Source organism: Eublepharis macularius, chromosome 2 (assembly GCF_028583425.1).
Source record: "Eublepharis macularius isolate TG4126 chromosome 2, MPM_Emac_v1.0, whole genome shotgun sequence".
Lineage (NCBI taxonomy): Eukaryota > Metazoa > Chordata > Lepidosauria > Squamata > Eublepharidae > Eublepharis > Eublepharis macularius.
Genome location: NC_072791.1, coordinates 33,950,002 through 33,966,893, shown reverse-complemented (window position 1 = coordinate 33,966,893; position 16,892 = coordinate 33,950,002). Strand labels below are relative to the sequence as shown.

Here is a 16,892-nt window from a genome sequence, read left to right as displayed (position 1 = left end):
ATTAGGAACTTCAAAGGGTTTAGGGCTGACTGCCTGGACGTGTGCAAAATAATGCAGAACAGTCAATCCAGAGGCAATTCCAAGACAGTTCTTTCCCAGGAAGCCGCACAACTGTAGTTGGTTTGGATTTGCTTTGCCAGAAGTGTTTTCTCGAGAACAGCACAGAAGCCCACTAGACACAGCGTAAAAGCTTGCCTCTGTGGATACCTATTAAAAAGCAGTTGGGCTGCATTACTTCATTGGCCTCATAGTGCTAGAAAATGCACAGAGTTAATCTAGTTTAGGAAGAAAGGCATTTTGAAAGCTTTTCATTAATGTACCTGTAAGGACATGACTTACAGACCAGAGAAGGAAACTGCCAACCTTCTCTTCCTCCTTCCATAGAGGTCTTGAGTCAGATAGTTCTATCTCCTCTGTCTGGTAGCCACTCTCAGGCAGGGAGATTTCACATCACTTGGTCCTTTTAACCTAAGAAGCCGGGAATTGAACTTGGGACCTTCTGCATGCAAAGCTGCTGCTCTGCCACTGGGCCATGGCCCATTCTCTTCTCACCATGGCTGCAAACTTTCCAGGAGCAGCAGCCAGGCCCTTTTGAATCAGGGCGGGAGGGGATGGGGCCCTGGGCCCTGACTCACATATGGGGAGGGGCCATATCAGCATCTATATAAGATTTTTTTGTTTTGGCCTTCTGCCAGGAAGACCTTGTCAAGACAGTAACAATAAAATCATATAAAACAACAAAATAATTTATTTGAGATGGGGTAGCTGTTTTCCTAAGGGAGCAGGTTTGCAATCTGGTGGTACTTTTAGAGTCAGCCCTGTCTTTAGTTGCAGAAGAGGCATCTAGGGCTCAGCGCACCTTCTCTTGGGGTGCTCCAGCTTTACCTTTTGCTGGAAAAGACAAGACTCGGCTACACTCCTACTTCAATCACATCAGAGCTTGATTGCTGTAACATGCTCTTGGAGGGACTGCCTTTGAAGACATCTCAGAAACTGCAACTGAGCCAAAATACTATGCTGTCATGGGAGTAGGGACATGCCACTGTGATCACTTTAGCTCTGTATTAAAAGAACTACGTTGGCTGTTAGTTTGTTTCCAGGTGCAACTGAAAGTGCCAGACTTGGCCTTTAAAGCTCTATATGATCTGAAAGACCGTCTCTTCCTGTGTGAACCTGCCCATGCATTAAGATCCTATGGAATCTGTCCGTGTACAACACATTGAAATAGACATGCATGGGGGGTGGCTCTGGTAATTGCATGTTGCCCCCCCCCTCATGCAATTACCAGTTCATCAGCATAGAGTCTACATGCATAGGAAATGTATGCAGATAGGCTCCATTCCCATGACAAAGGATACCTTTTTTTGTAATATTCCCAATCTTGGGGACAGAGCCTATGCATGTATACATCCTACACACATAAACTGTGTGTGTGCATAGGTGGGGTGAGGACCGGCACCCTTGTTTCTGCATCCCCTTTACCTGCATGAATTCCAACATGTGTAATTTCACTTGTAGGGGCTCCTGTGACCTCTTTTCAGGATGTCCCGTCTTTGAGGTGAGATGGGTGATGTCCCGAGCAGAGTCCATTTTTGTGGTAGCCCTATGACTACTGAACTCTCTTTCCCCCTTGAGGTTTGTCTGGTGACTTCTGTCTGTGTTTAGGTACCAGGTGAAGCTTTGATAGTTCTAATTTTGAGTGAGTTGTCATTTTGCCTCTGATAGTGAACTTGTTATATTGCTCTCTGGGCTGGTTTGCTTCCCTTATACTGCTTTTTAAAGTCTGAATTGCTGCTAATATCTTTGGACTTTTTTGTCGGTGCTATTTTAGTTTATATAAATATTCAATTGTTCTAATGTTTTGTGACAATCATTTTAAACTAATGTTTAAGCTTTTAATTCTAGAGCTAGTATAGTGTAGTGGTTAGAGTGTTGGGTTAGAATCTGGGAGAACCAGATTCGAATGTGCACTCTGCCTGGGAAGCTTGCTGGGGGACTTTGGGCCAGTCACACATCAGCCTAACCTAACGCACAGGGTTGCTGTGAGGCTAAAATGGAGGAGAAGAGAACAACGTGAGCCACTTTGGGTTCCCAAAGGAGAGAAAGGTAGGGTACAAATGAAGTAAAAAAACAAAAAGCAAAAGTATAAATATTTTAAATAAATAAATAAACTGTCAGTCAGTAAAATAGACTGCAAACACTAGCCAATCAACAGAATTCAACAATTTAAAAATCAGCTTGTACTAAACACCGTCTAGAACCACTAAATTTTGTACACTGAAAAGCAAGAAGAGACTGTAGAGGTCTCCTTCAAAAGGGCCTTTCAGAGTCTTAAGCTCCACAACTGAATCAGCACCTTGGCCAGGGCCTAAAAACGCCCTGGCAAATGGAAATGACTGAAAATGGAATAGCCCTTGAGCTCTGTGCACTGTACAACAAACTCCAGTTAAAAGGACACCGAGGAGGGCTTCAGATCTTGATCCAAGAGTTCAGAAAACATTCATAGAGGAAGTCCTTCAGATAGCTCGGGCTTTGACTGTTTAGGGTTTTAAAGGTCAAAATCAGCTCCCTGCACAGGGCCTAGAAACACACAGGAAAATGGAAATCATTGAAAGTGGAAGAGTACCAAAGTTATATATGCCATACAACAAACTCCAGTTAAAATTCTGGAAGCTAAGTGATCATATCCATTTCCTTCCAAGTAACATTGGTCTGTGAATATCTAACCTTGGGATCAAGAGTAATTTCAGATCATTGGATCTGCCTTCTGCTCCATTGGCTGTGCCTTTGGGATCTCTCAAAGAGAAGGATCTGCTCTCTTTGGCTATTATAGGCACAAAATGCTAATCCTCCCATTTTCCTGTCCAATATGACAGCCCCTTCAAACCCCTGGGATGGTCATTTCTGGAGTTGTGGGACCTGCACAGAGGAACAGAGCATAGAAGGAAGGGGCAAAATGGTTTCTTCTTTGTCTTCTGCAAGCGCCGCTCTCCTGACAAAAGAGACAGGAGAGGCTGTTCCTTTGTGCAAGTCCCACAACCCAAGGAACATTCTTTCCGGGGATTGGAAAGAGCTGCCAGAACTGTGGGGAGCATGGGGGAAATCTCATGCTCCTTCTATGCATGTAAGGTTGGATGCATTTTGTTTGAACAACAGAACGAATCAACATATAGCCCATGGATGCCTTTCCTCCTCCTGATCCCCCCCCCTTCTTTTCCACTCAGACTACTAACTTGACTAATAGCCAGGCTGAAGAGGAGAGTAATGGAGCAATCCCCTCAGCCATTGGCAACAAGGAATGATTACCGTCTCATCTCAAGTTCCTAATAGGTAATTTTTTTCCAGCACTTGATATCTAAAAGCCACTAAACAATGGGAAAGTGAAGTAATAATGAATTGGCTGATTTCATCAGGCCTTAGCAACACATGTTGTAGTTGATGACTGGTTATCTCCAATTAGACTTCATGGTTTGAAATTGGAAACTGACTCCCACACCTTAGCAACGGAAATAGCAATGGGTCCTCTCTTCTACCCTTTTTCCCCAATGCTGTGCCTTTGCAACAAAGAATCAGAGTCCGAGACATCTTTGGACAACTAGTAGCTCCTTGTTGAGTTTTTATTGGCTCTCAGAGGCCTCTGCTTGTGGCGCTTCTGAACAAGTGTGGTTTACCCAGTTTCAAACCCAGGCCAGAATTCCACTGAAGAGAACAAGTAGCAACAAGGGGGAAGATGGCATGGGGTAAAGGCATAATCCCTCTCTTCCTACATGCCATGATCCCAATCTGGATTGGACCTGGATGTTCCTGGGAATTAAATTCTGAGCATGGATCTGCCAGAGCCTGCCTGGATGACAGAACTGGGGTAGTCGTGCAAGGTATGGAAGGACTATGTAATGCATAATTATACGCCCAGCAGAGATAAGCAGGCTTGTAGCAACTTCCTTTTATTAAAGGCAGGGGTATAAAGGATCACAAAGACATGAGCTCTGTGGCGAAGCAGGGCGGCTCTCACAGCCTCCTTCAGACTAACACTAATTTCTTTCATGGAACAAAATTTAATTTTAAAAAGCTCCACCCATTAAGACTAAACCACCCCATTTGCATGCCAGAGAGGAAAATAGACTATTCCACTTTAGGCCATCTGTGGCCACACCCACAGTTGAGCCAACAGCCATACGCAGCCTGCCCAGCATACTCCTGGGTGGAGGCAAAAACTGCGCTTGCAGCAAGCTGGAAGGGGGTGTCCCTGCATCCCAGACTCGTGGGCCAATCCAAAGCATTTATTAACTCCTTCAGTGCTAGAGCCATGGCCAACACCTAGGACGGGACTTAGACGTCACTCCCCCCCCCCTTTTCCTCTGTCTCTAACAGCTGCCTCCACTCCAGCTCATCCAGAGTGCAGCCTTTTAGGCCTCACTGCAGACTGCTGACCTGCTGCCAGTCCAGTGGGATCCCTTGCCTGGACAAGGTGGCACCAAGAAGGTGGGCCATCCCCACCTTGAGGTAGGAGTGTCTAGGCTAGTCTGGCCCACGGCTTGTTCAGCTAGCTCCCTTGATGCCCCTCAGGGTGAGCTGGCTTGCATGCTGGGGCAAGCCTCTTCTGTAGGTCGGGCCAGCCTGGGTCACCCCACCTAATAACAATATAATATAAATATATATGCACCTCTGAAGGTGGACCTCACGTGAACATTCAGCTCTTGGGACTTCCACAATCTTAGGAAAGGCCTGACAGCTGTTGAAGAAGAGGGCTCCGGCCTCCCTTGGAGAGAAGTGAGTATAGTCTGATAAAAGACATGCGTTGTGGATTCCTCTTGGGGTACCGGGCATGCCTTTGCACTACTACGTCTCTTCTCATCCCAATTGCTGGTAAGGAGAATTGGGTAGTGGAGACTGGCTGGTGCTGAGTCCATACTGGCAAGAGAAAAGAATACAAAGCTGCTTTATATTGAATCAGCCCATCAAGGTCAGCACAGTCACGAACATGGGTTCTCCAGGGTCTCAGGCAGAGGTCTTTCACAGAACTTACAACTTGATCCTTAATTGGAGATGTTGGGGGATTGAACCTGGGTCCTTCAGCATGCAAAGCAGAGGCTCTTCCACTGAGCCACAGCCCCTACCACTTCTTTTTTATTGCATCAAAATGCTCTTGTGTTGAACACTTACATGACTTTACTTGAAAAGCATTTTGCCAGAAAACATGTCACTTGATTTAGAGAGATGCATTAGTTCTATTCAAGCCTCCTCCTTAATTGATTTTGCAAGCCAATTAATGGCATATGTAGTGCCTGTGCATGTTTTCTTAGGGGACAGAATTCTGTTAACAGCTTAAATGTTCCACTTGTATTAGTTTCCCTTCAGGGTTTAATAGAACAAAGCCTCTTAAGGGTGGGGGGTACCCTCCAAATTGCATTACATTTTTTGCTTTATTTGTTCCTTCAGCAAGGGAGTAGAAGTAAGCGTGTTTGTAATGTCACAGAATAAAGGGGAGGAAAATCAATTTAAGGTTCCCCGGGAGACACAACAGAAATGAAGGCCAGTGTGGATGGTTGTAATCCAAACAGGCTGTACACAAAGTGTGCTGCAACTGTTTTATATTTTAAATTGAATGTCCCACTCACAGCTAATGATAAAACAACAGCAAAAGATCAATGGGGGACATGTGTTCCCCAGAAGAGTGGGCCAGCAACTCAGTATTGTGGTATAATCCTAAACAGAGTAAAGGTAAAGGTAATCCTTGTGCAAGCACCGAGTTATTACTGACCTATGGGGGGATATTGCATCATGACGTTTTCTTGGCAGACTTTTTGTTACGGGGTGGTTTGCCATTGCCTTCCCCAGCCATCTACACTTTACCCCCAGGAAACTGGGTACTCATTTTACCGACCTCGGAAGGATGGAAGGCTGATGACCTGAGCTCAAGTCAACCTTGAGCTGGTTACCTAAACCCAGCTTCCGCCAGGATCGAACTCAGGTCGTGAGCAGAGCTTGGGCTGCAGTACTGCCGCTTACCACTCTGTGCCTCTGGATTTAGCTTCAAGGGATAAGTAGGGTGTAACTCTACTTAGGATGGCACAGCTAGAGTCTCCTTGGGAAGTCTGCAGGCTTCTTCCAAAATTATCAGCAGTGCTTAGGTCAGAACAGATTATGTGTGTTCTGTTTGTGGGGACACATCATGAGATGTAATGTGAAGTCATGTTCAGAGTGCAATCCATGGTGGGGAACAATATGTAGTTGGGCAGGAAGAGGAGAGGGCACTTAGCCCTAATTTAGCTCACTGAGCCCATGCTTTATTCATGTTTAGAAGAGGGGAACACTTGAGTTTTTTTAATGTGCTCTTTTTTTCTCACTAAGAGCAGTGTGGAGAACTTGTTTTTAATTAATGAAACCAAGCAGTGCTTGATGGCTTAAATCCCCTTGAAGCCCCTAACCAAATTCTGTGGTTGGCTCCAGACCAAGTCTCCAATTTTCACTGATTCCTCCTTCCTACCTCAGACCTTCCTCATGTCATTCATAAGGGTCTCCTGTCCCCCAGGAGCAGTATTTCATGGAGATCAGTGAACTCCAGTTGGAGGGGGTGGAGGTAGAAAAATTCCATTTTACCATTACACAATTTAGCCTTTATGTATCTGTCAGTTTCAAAAGAGAAAAACAGCATCAAGGCAGAGGGATTGTCTCTGGTTAATCAAGACAGTTGTCACATACGTTATAAGGGCCAACCAAAACATGACAATGCAAAGAACAATCTTTTCTCAGTTATTCAGAATTTATCTTCAAGATGGATGTTAAGAAAAAAGGAAAGGGTGGACGGGAGCGGGAAGAAAGGAAAAGGTGCCAGTGGACTTCACGACAAAGGCCCAAGCTGCAGTGTGTCAAAGTCTTAATTAGATTAGATCATGCTTGATGCCAGAAGATCTCAGGCTCCTGGGACAAAGAATGGTTGATCTGCTGCTGAAAATACAAGAGCCAGCAGTTATTTCAATCTGTCTCCAGCATTAATCAAGAACACAGAGAGAGCAGTTGTGGAGCTGATCCTAGGGCTCTGTAAGGCTTTGGTTGTACCCCCCGCCCTCCAATTGCTATAAAAGTGTACCTGTTTGATACTTTAAGTGCCTTTTTTTCTTGGGGCAATAAAAATGTCTTAAGTTTGTTCCAATCTGGGTGTTCCCCCCCAAAAAAGGGTTTTAGTCAAATTTCCATGATGGTTTAAGTGTAAGAAGTAATATTGCATGCTTGTTCTGGAACATCAAGAAGCTATTACAGGAAGCAATCAATTTGCTTTCCTGCTGTCAAATAACAGCCTGAGGAGGGGGAGAATGGAAAAAGCAAGAGTCTGCAGTCACTCTTAAAACCATAGGCATTGGCTTGGATCCAACGGAGCATGTGCACGCTTGCCTTCCCGCTCCCACTGCAGCCTCAAATGCCCCCCAGTGCTGCTCCGGGGGTCTATTGGGGTAGATCCAATCACCCCCCCAGGAGCCTTCCTTCAACTTAAGTGACTCTTCCTCCAACGGAAGAACTATTTAAGTTGCCAGAAGTTGGAGGGAGTCTCCTTAGATTGGAGGAAGGCTTTGAAATTGAGCCAAAAGGAAAGGTGGGGCATAAATATTTTAATAAATAAATAAAAATAAACTTTGTGCAATGCAGTGGTAGGGTAGGATCCACCCCACTGTCCCAAAGGAGCAGCGTTTTCAGTGGCTGCAGAGGAAAGAGAGGGGCAAGAAATTCACACTCTGTAGTTGGAAATTCCCTCACCTGCAGAAACGCTCCATTGGATCCAAGCCATTGACCACATTCTGATATCATAATAAACAATAGTTTGCTTACAAGATGTAAGTAATTTACGGCGCAATCTTAAGAAGAGTTACTCCAATCTAAGCCCATTGAAACCAATGAGCTTCCTGGATGGCAGCAAAAAACAGCGATGTTATATGCCATCATCCCAAATGCTCAATTTTTCCACTTGGATCTGTCCAGATGCTTTGAGAGGACAATATACATAAAAAGAGTGAACAATCCAGGTACTCTGAGGAAAAAATGGCATCAGTCTTTCAGTGAACACCACTGTAAATTACATCATTCTGGAGCAAGAGGTGTTTGGGCCTGCCTATGAGCTGTTATCTTTTGGCCCGTGGAACACTCACGGAATAGCAGCATGTGTAATTGAATCTGAACAAGGTCCACAAATGTAGATCAGTAAATCCATAGAGGAGGGCCATGTACGAAGAAGTTTTTTTAGCTGCCTTTTCAAGCAGTCAGCTAGCAGGCTTGTGGTTTGTAACCAGTACTGCTAGACAGAACACAGCACTTGGCCCCTGAGGTCTGTCATCCAGGTGTACATTGCAGAATTATGCTTCAGCAAGAGAGAGCTACCTAGGGTCAACTCTGGAGTTCTTGTCTTTCAGCAGTTTCTAACTAGCCTTTGTTTACCATGTGGAGAAAGACAAATTTTGTTTCTCCTGTAATATACATGAACAAAAACTTTACTGCTTTGGTAACATGCTTCCTCAATTATTTACTCGGGTTAGAATCCACATTTATTTATTAATTGGAAATATTCATATGTTCACCTTTCTCCAGGGAATTTCAGAACCCAGAGTGGGTAACAGCACTGTAAAAACAGCTTGTGTTTTGCAGTCTCACCAGAAAGCTGAGAGGGTAGGAACCAGGAAGGGAGGAGCTGTGGCTCAGTTGAAGAGCTTCTGCGTTGCATGCAGAATGTCCCAGGTTCAATCCCCAACATCTCCAGTTAAAATGACCAGGGAGTAGGTGATGTGTAAGAGTTCCACCTGAGACCATGGGGAGCCACTGCCAGTCTAAGGAAACAATACTGACCTTGATGGATTGATGGTCTGATTCATTATAAGGCAGCTTCATGTATGAGCCTTCTGACCTCTTCCAGGAGGCTGTTATAGATGCATGAGGCAGCTACAGAAAAGGCAGAAACCTAGGCTGTTGCCAAGTGTGCTTTGGGCAAGGGAGGTACTAAAAGTAGACCGGCTGGGAAGATTGAAGCAGCTGCACAGATGTGAGTCTCAGGTAACAGCAGGGCTTTTTAAAATCTGGAACGCGGTGGAACGGAGTTCCAGAACCTCTTGAAAATGGTCACATGGCTGGTGGTCCCGCCCCCTGATCTCCAGATAGAGGGGAGTTTAGATTGCCCTCCGTGCTGCGGCATGGAGGGCAATCTAAACTCCCCTCTGTCTGGAAATCAGGGGGCGGGACCACCAGCCATGTGACCATTTTCTCTGAGGGCAACTCACTGAGTTCTACCACCTCTTTTCCCAGAAAAAAAGCCCTGGGTAACAGTAAGCACAAGCACCTTGAATTGGACCCAGAAACTAATGGGCAGTGAAGATAGAATAGCATGGATCAGTGTGGCCAGATTGGGGGGGGGGGGTCTTCAAAAACATTTTTCACTATAAAGAATGGAGAATTTAGCCATTTAAAAATTGCCATGAGGATCCAATTCTGAATAAGCCAGCAGCACTATGCAATCTTGTCCACCCCCAGCACCTTTCCAAGTGCTGAAGTAATTGTAGAGGGGGCTGTTTCAGCACTTGCTAAGGAGTGGGGCAGATTGGGCCCTCGTGGCAATTCTTAAATGGCTGAATTCTAAAATGGTATCAGCAGCCACAGGTTGGACCTGTGGCCATCATAACATGTACCTTGACTCTTGGATCCAACCCTTTGTAGTATTCGTCCCAGGCAGCAGATGGAGTACAGTCCTTTGGCTCCTGGTTCTCTGGCTAATGTGTTAGATATCATCATTTCTGAATAACAATAAAGTTAAGGCCATGTAAGCATAGATACATACTGAATACAAATAGTAGGAGTATAATAACACTAAATGGGTTGGAATTTTGGTGGACTTTGACCGGAACTTTTGGATAACCCTAGATAAAATTAGCTAATTGCTAATTCTTTTTGAATGATTTTTTTAAAAAAGGAAATCATTCAAAAAGAAGAACATCTAGAAAGCAACATTTTACAGTGTGATCCTGAGCACAGCCACACCCTTCTAAACCCACTGATTTCAATGGTCTAAAATGGTATAAATCTCTTTAGGATTGCACTGTGTGCCATAATGCCATACTGATATTGAATGCTTCCAAACAGAGAAGATTCTTAAATTGCTAGTGGTTCAAATAGCATGTATATTAACACATAGATCTCCTATATTTTATGCATTTTATGCCAGTTTGATGTGGTGGTTAAGAGCAGCAGGACTCTAATCTGGAGAACCGGTTTTGATTCCCTACTCCTCCGCTTGAAGCCAGCTGGGTGACCTTGGATCAGTTGCAGCTCTCTCAGAGCTCTCTCAGCCCCACCCACCTCACAGGGTGATTGTTGTGAGGATAATAATAACACACTTTGTAAGCCACCCTGAGTGGGCATTAAGTTGTCCTGAAGGGCGGTATATAAATCAAATGTTATAAATGTGTTATTCTTGGCAGTTCTTGATATGTTTTGCTGTATTTTCTGAATGCTTCAGTTTATGTATTTCAAACATTTTAGACCCTCTTTGGGCCCCAGAACATTAAGACACAAGTTGGGCTCCAGGTCTTGAAGGGTTTTGAAGGTAAGTGTGGCAGTCATCCTGAAGTCCTGCCTATCCTCCAGGGCTCTGAACTAATTCTGGTGATTTAGGCGTCATGCAAATCCCAGTGATTGTCAGTGAGTCAGAGCCCCTGGAACTCCACTGGATGGATGGAGTGAGCCAGCCTCAGCTTAGGAACAGAGAAGAGCTACTTTTACCTTCAGGCAGGGGAACTGCAGCCCTAGATAAGGCCATCAGTATAATCAGGCTTTTTATTTTGGCTTTTAGTTAGGATTTGGGGGTCATGTCAGGGAAGGAAACTGTTAAATAGACAAGAACTCTATGAAGAGCCCATCCAATATAACTTTTGGGTACATGTTCAGTTACCAGGATCTCTGTGAGGTAAAGAAGCAACCTAGAACCTGAGTTTAAGCCTGTAAGGTACAGTAAAAAGCTTACAGTGAACTCTGAGCACTGAGGAACCCTGTCTGGAGAAAAAAGGAATCAAATCTCCCCTCAGTGTTTGTATTCAGCTAACTAAGCCTCAGTTCTAACTCACAATGCATGAAACATATAACCTCTGTGGAGTGCAGTTCAGAGCCATTTGTACAGTCCATATAGATTATTCCACACTAAACTTTTACTGTGAAATACCTTATTTTCTGTAAACAAATGTTTCTCGTTCAGTTCCATCTGTATCTTGTCTGTCAAGTCAAAATAACTGTGAAAGAGGGTATACTTACCTCACAATTAAGTACATATTATTCCTGTAGAGTCACAAATAAGAACTCTTTAGGGAACACAAAGGTTACACACTACCGACCAGTTAAATAAAGCTTATGTCTCCCTTTTTTGCTATTTGTGGATGGTTGAGAGAGTTTACACAAATAAAAGGTGGGACCAGAGAGAGTGTGGAATTTGGACCACCATGAGCCCAGAGGGCATTTTCCTCAGAAGTCTCCCTTCTCCTCCTCCCTCATCCCATCCTGGTTTCTGCCACAAGTGAGCACCAGAACCTTGAAGGAAATATGAAGCCCTGTTGATAAAGAGAGAGATTATAGCCTTCACTGTACTCGTTTCCCCCATCTAGGATTTGTGGAAATATTTTGTCTGGAAGGCATCTGTTTCCGGTATAAAGTATACCTGTGGAGTTGATATAATGCTTCCTTTAGGGTTCTTTTAATTAAGATTCCATATGCTACCAAATAAATTATGGTTATTGTTCTTAGTGGTTATACAGCTGTTGGAGGAAATTAACTCTTCCCAGCAGCATTCTGCCTCTGTGTTGTTGCTGCCCTGTGCCGGAGCATGAAATGAGATAAGAATTAAAGATAAAAAAAATGGCTCCACTGTTTTCATGGCATACTGGCAGATAAGCAGACCCTCAAGAAAAAACATATACAAGCTTTTAAACAGTAACATTTATTATTTTAAAAATGGAATTTTCCCCCTTGTTGGATTGGTTTGACTCCTTTAAAAAAAATTGCTACAAAATTTCACAAATGGAACACAGCTGTGAGTGCGTCTGGGGGAATTAAAGCAAAAATGAAATTGAAATCGTTTTGATACAAGTCTTCTAAAGACAAGTAGGCCACCTGTAGCTGGATCCCAGAGCATGGCTTCCCACCCAAACTGTGTTCCAGCCAAATACTATAGGAAGGCATGGTCCTCTTCCCTTCATCCAAGGGCAGTATGTGGGGATACCCCCATTTTATTTTCACAGCAATCTTCTGCAGTACGTAAGACTGAAAGAATGAGACTGGCCCATTTTCACCCAATGAGCTTCATTCTCTCTTCTTCCATTTTATTCTCACAACAACTTTGTGAGGTAGGTGAGGCTAAGGGTGTGTGACTGTCCCCCAGCAAGCTGCCACGGCAGAGTGGAGATTCAAGCCTTGGCCTCCCATATCCTAGTCTGATATTCTAACCGCTACACACATACTTTTTTTTTTTTTTTGCAAAAGTTGCACTTCACTTTCCCCCCCTGTTCTTTAAATGTCAACTGTTTGCTAGTGTAATCCTGTAGAGAGAGAGAGAGAGTGTGTGTGTGTGTGATGCCATTGCACTTAGTTGCTATGCGCATAAGTATACTGTAATCAAGTGGGTTTTATAGGTTTCCATCAGGGATGAAAGAGGGCTTGAGAGCAAGGGGAGAAAGAGCAGTAGATAAAAAAAATCAGAAATGATTTCTAGGCGGAATATTTTCTAATGAGGACATTTCTCATGTTTTAATGAGATGCTAACAGATTTTGTTAATTTCTTTTTAATGATGCAAGTGAGTATGTTTATTTTGGAAGTCCAAAGTTCAAACAAGCTTTTGGGGGGGACAAAGATCCTTGAGAACATGAGTCGTGAATCCATCATTTTAAATGTATCCATCAAGTAATGGAAGACTCAGCTAAGCGTGTAATCCTTTGCACAGTTAAGTGTGCCTAAGCCCATTGATTAGATCAGCATTGGATCAGGCTGCAGATTTTATAAATTAAAATGCTGCTGAGTTGAAAAATACTTTGTAGTTCAAGAGTTGACGGATGAAATATGTGGGCTTGAATCCATTGGAGAGTTTCTGCAAGTGGAGGGGAACCGTTTTCTCCATTTCCCCCCTCTGGCTGCAAACCTCTGACTTCCACTATGTTGTGCTTTCTTTGAGGTCCCCATCCCGCAGGAGCATCATTTCAGGGGGCATTTGGGGCTGCAGTGGGAGGAGGAAAGACAGATACATTCCGCTGATGGAAATCCCTTCTTTTTACAGAAACCCTCTAGTGGATCAGAGTATATGTAGAGTCACCTTCACTGAGGGTTTTAAAAGGTGAGAATTTTATTGCGAAATTCTGCAGCTTTATAGAACTTGACTGATTCTATCTGTCCTTCAGTTACCTTCCAGTTTTGTAATTCTACAAAAGCAGAAGGTAATTTTTAAATAAAGTGTGTTTTGCAGTCATAAAAATATGAGATATATGGTGTTAGTAAGCATGATTCAAGTATATTTCAGGGCTTCTTATGCTCTGGTTTTATAGAGAGTATAGTCTTGCTAGCCAGGATGTATTGTTTCCTGTTACTGTTTCCTGTTGCTGTAAGTCCTTCTTTTCTGAGAAGCTAGCAAACCTTATCAAGTCACACCATTTGGGACGATAGCATCATTTTAATTAGGTAAGAGAACTATGGCCCCCTACAGGTATTTATTATTTGTATGTCTCCGTGGAATAAAAATTCTGTTTTGATTTAAATTTTAGATCTGATTTCAGTTTTCACCTAAGATTAGGAACTTTTGAAATCCAGCTGAAATATACCTAATGGAGTTACGTGCTTAGGTGCAGTTTCTAGCAATTCAAGTCTCAACTGGGAAGGCTTTAATCTGAAAGGGGTCCCAGTGTAAACTATTTACAATGCCAGAGAAGGATAAGACTTCTTTTCTCTGCCATGCACCAGCAAGGTTTTCAAATGCCTGCTTCTCTGCACTTGAGGTTGCTTGTACGTATCCTGCAGGAAGAATAATCCATTATGAAAAGGGTCACAAACACAACAATGATCCACGGTTTGATCACATTCGAGTTAGATTACTTTATGTACCCTTCATGGAGCTGTCTTTGGAAACTGTTTGGAAACTCCAGTCGGTTCAGAATGTAATGAGCCAGGTTATTGTCAGGGGCTGGATACAGGGATTGTACCATCCTTGTGTTGAAAGAATTACATAGACTGCCCATTTGTTTCCAGGCACAATTCAAACTGCTGGTTCTTAACTGTAAGATCCTAAATGACTTAGGAACAGGTTACTTGAAAGAGCACCTCTTCCTGTATTGTCCAGCCCACCAGCTGAGATTCTCTTCTCAAGCCCTCCAGACATAACGCGAGTGGTAACCAAAGCATTTTCAGTGGTGGCACCTCTCCTTTACAATGTCCTTCCCCTTGAGGCTCACTTGATGCTTACTGTACTCTCCTTTAGGCAACAGACCAATACTGTACCCAGCTTTTTAACTTAGGGGTTTCCCCTTTTTAGATCATTTATTATATGCTCCGAGCCCAAGGACTGTTTTAGCCATATTTTAAACTGCTCCATTTTATGTGCTATTGTATCTGGGAATATTTTTATTGACTGATACTATTGGCTTGGTTTTTTTATTGACTTGGGTTGTTTTGTGTATGTTTTTATTGCAGCAACTTGTTTGTATTGTTTTTATCATTTGCTTTTGTTTTATCGCCTCAAGATGGTCTGGAGAGGCATTATACAAAAATTCTAAATAAATAAAATGTTGCAAGAGCCATTGTGGGGTAGGTGTTAGCATGCTGGGTGAGGATTGGGAATTCTTGGTTTTAAAATCCTCACTCAGCCATAAAACTCAGAGGAAGACCTTAGGCCAGTCATGTTCTCTCTGTGTGCTTAATCTACCTCACAGGGTTTAGGGGGGAAATAGAGAAAGGGAGAAGCATATATACTACCCTGAACTCCTTGGCAGAAGTGTAGAGTAGAAATGAGAATCCTCATTACGTCTCAGAATCTCAGTACATGAGACATCTGACGTATCAGGGGATACGTGTCAGGTATGCCTGCCTGCATACCTGCCAGTAATGTGTTTTGCATTTTGTGCTGATCATAAATGTTTGCTGAGATTGTATTCTGTACACTGTACTAATCATCTGAGAGTGTGTAAACTGCTAACATGAAACGTACAGGGGAGCCAGTGGGGATTATCTGTTATCTGTTGAAGGTATTTACTTTCGCTTCTACAGTAAGTGTCCTTGGATGCAAGCTGCAGGCAGCCAGCGATGTATCTTTTCTCAGAGACTGAGATGATTTAATTCTGTACTATGTCTAGCCTAAACGAATCAGTTCCCATGTAACTCTTTGGGGGTTTCGTGCCAGAATATTAACGGACCCAAAGGGCAGGAAGTTTCCTTATAATTAGCACTGCTCATTTTTGAATAGTCACTTCCGCCAATTGCTTTGTGTTCACCTTTGTGTGAACACGTTGAACTGTATGGATCACTAATAAAAGTTACTTCAGCCAATGCACCTGAGTGCTTGCTGTGCGGGACTTGGGGATCTAGCTGCCAAGGACTGACACAATGGTAGCCGGGAAGGGTAATTTCAAAAGACAGAGCCAGTGACAGGGCAAAGATTTGCTATATACTGGAGCTATGTGAAGGGGCTGTAAAATGCCAAATGGGAAACTTCAGCCCATTATAACCTCTCCAGGTCCAAGCCTGGCTCTGGAAGGCAGCTCCAAGCACATTTCCATTCCTGCTGCCCTCTGGTTGCGATCCCGCACAGTTTTAACTGGATAGGTGAAATTGACAGAGCCTTAGGGAGGCAAAGATGAAATTAACAAACCCTCTGAGGAGCAATCTCCACAGGCTCTGTCTTTTTAAACTGTGCTTCCCGGCTAACATTGCATTCTCCCTTCACTTGATGAACACGCGCTGAGGTGTTTTGTGTAGAAAGACTCTCAGAAGCCATGTAGCATAGAACTCAAAGGATTGTTCCCAGCTTACCGTTTGGATAGAATGAATGTTCACCAAGTCGTTCCCCCCTGCCCTGCATGCATTCAGTGTCACTTGTGAACTGAAATCTAGCGGACATGCATTTGTTTTGCATAAGTGATTGGTAACCTGGGAAATGTAGGGTTCTGATCACACCAATGTGATCATACCTATTTAGTTCATTTAGTTACAGTTATGCCCTACTTTTCTTGCCGATGTGGATTCAGAAGAGCTTACTGTATCATGCTTACTTCCTCTATTTTATCCACATAACAACAACCCTATGAGGTAGGCTAGGCTGAGAGTTGTGACTGGCCCAAGGTCACCCAGCAAATTTCCATGGCAGAGTGAGGATTTGAATCTGGGTCCCCCAAACCCTTGCTTAACCACTACACCACGCTAGCTCTCACTAAGCTCTTACACACAGTTCCATGTGTATTTACTCTCCATGGGCTGTACCAAGGACAGCCCTTTCCCCCTTAAATACATAACTAACACTGCAGGAAGTTCAGTTTCAATTAGTAATACCAAGCAGGGGTTGAAGGACTATATTCCCTCTCCCTTTCCCATGTGGCACCAATTGGAATTGTGGCTAGGTGCCTGCAAATTACCTTTTAAAGACCAATGGAGATTTATGTCATGTCTGTCTGTGCTCTTATTTACCCCCCTTTGCACAAGTTAAAAGACCCCTTTGCACTCAAAAGCAGGGTAGCTAAAGAAGGAGAATCCCAAGACTCACCCTGGTAAAACTATACATTTTTTGTTACACCAACAGTGCCATCCTAAGTAGTTACACACTTCAAAACCCATTGTCTTCCATAAAAGGATGTGACTGCTTAGACTTGCCCTGCAAGTCCTCTGCTGTCTTTTCTAAGCA

The 16,892-nt window shown here is 43.5% G+C and overlaps 1 protein-coding gene across 1 annotated transcript in view; it reads left to right on the top strand.

The window, feature by feature from the left end:
• Window positions 1–16,892, top strand: part of KCNK13 (potassium two pore domain channel subfamily K member 13) — a 70,122-nt gene that overhangs the window by 30,593 nt on the left and 22,637 nt on the right. The gene's annotated exons all lie outside the window — the stretch shown is intronic.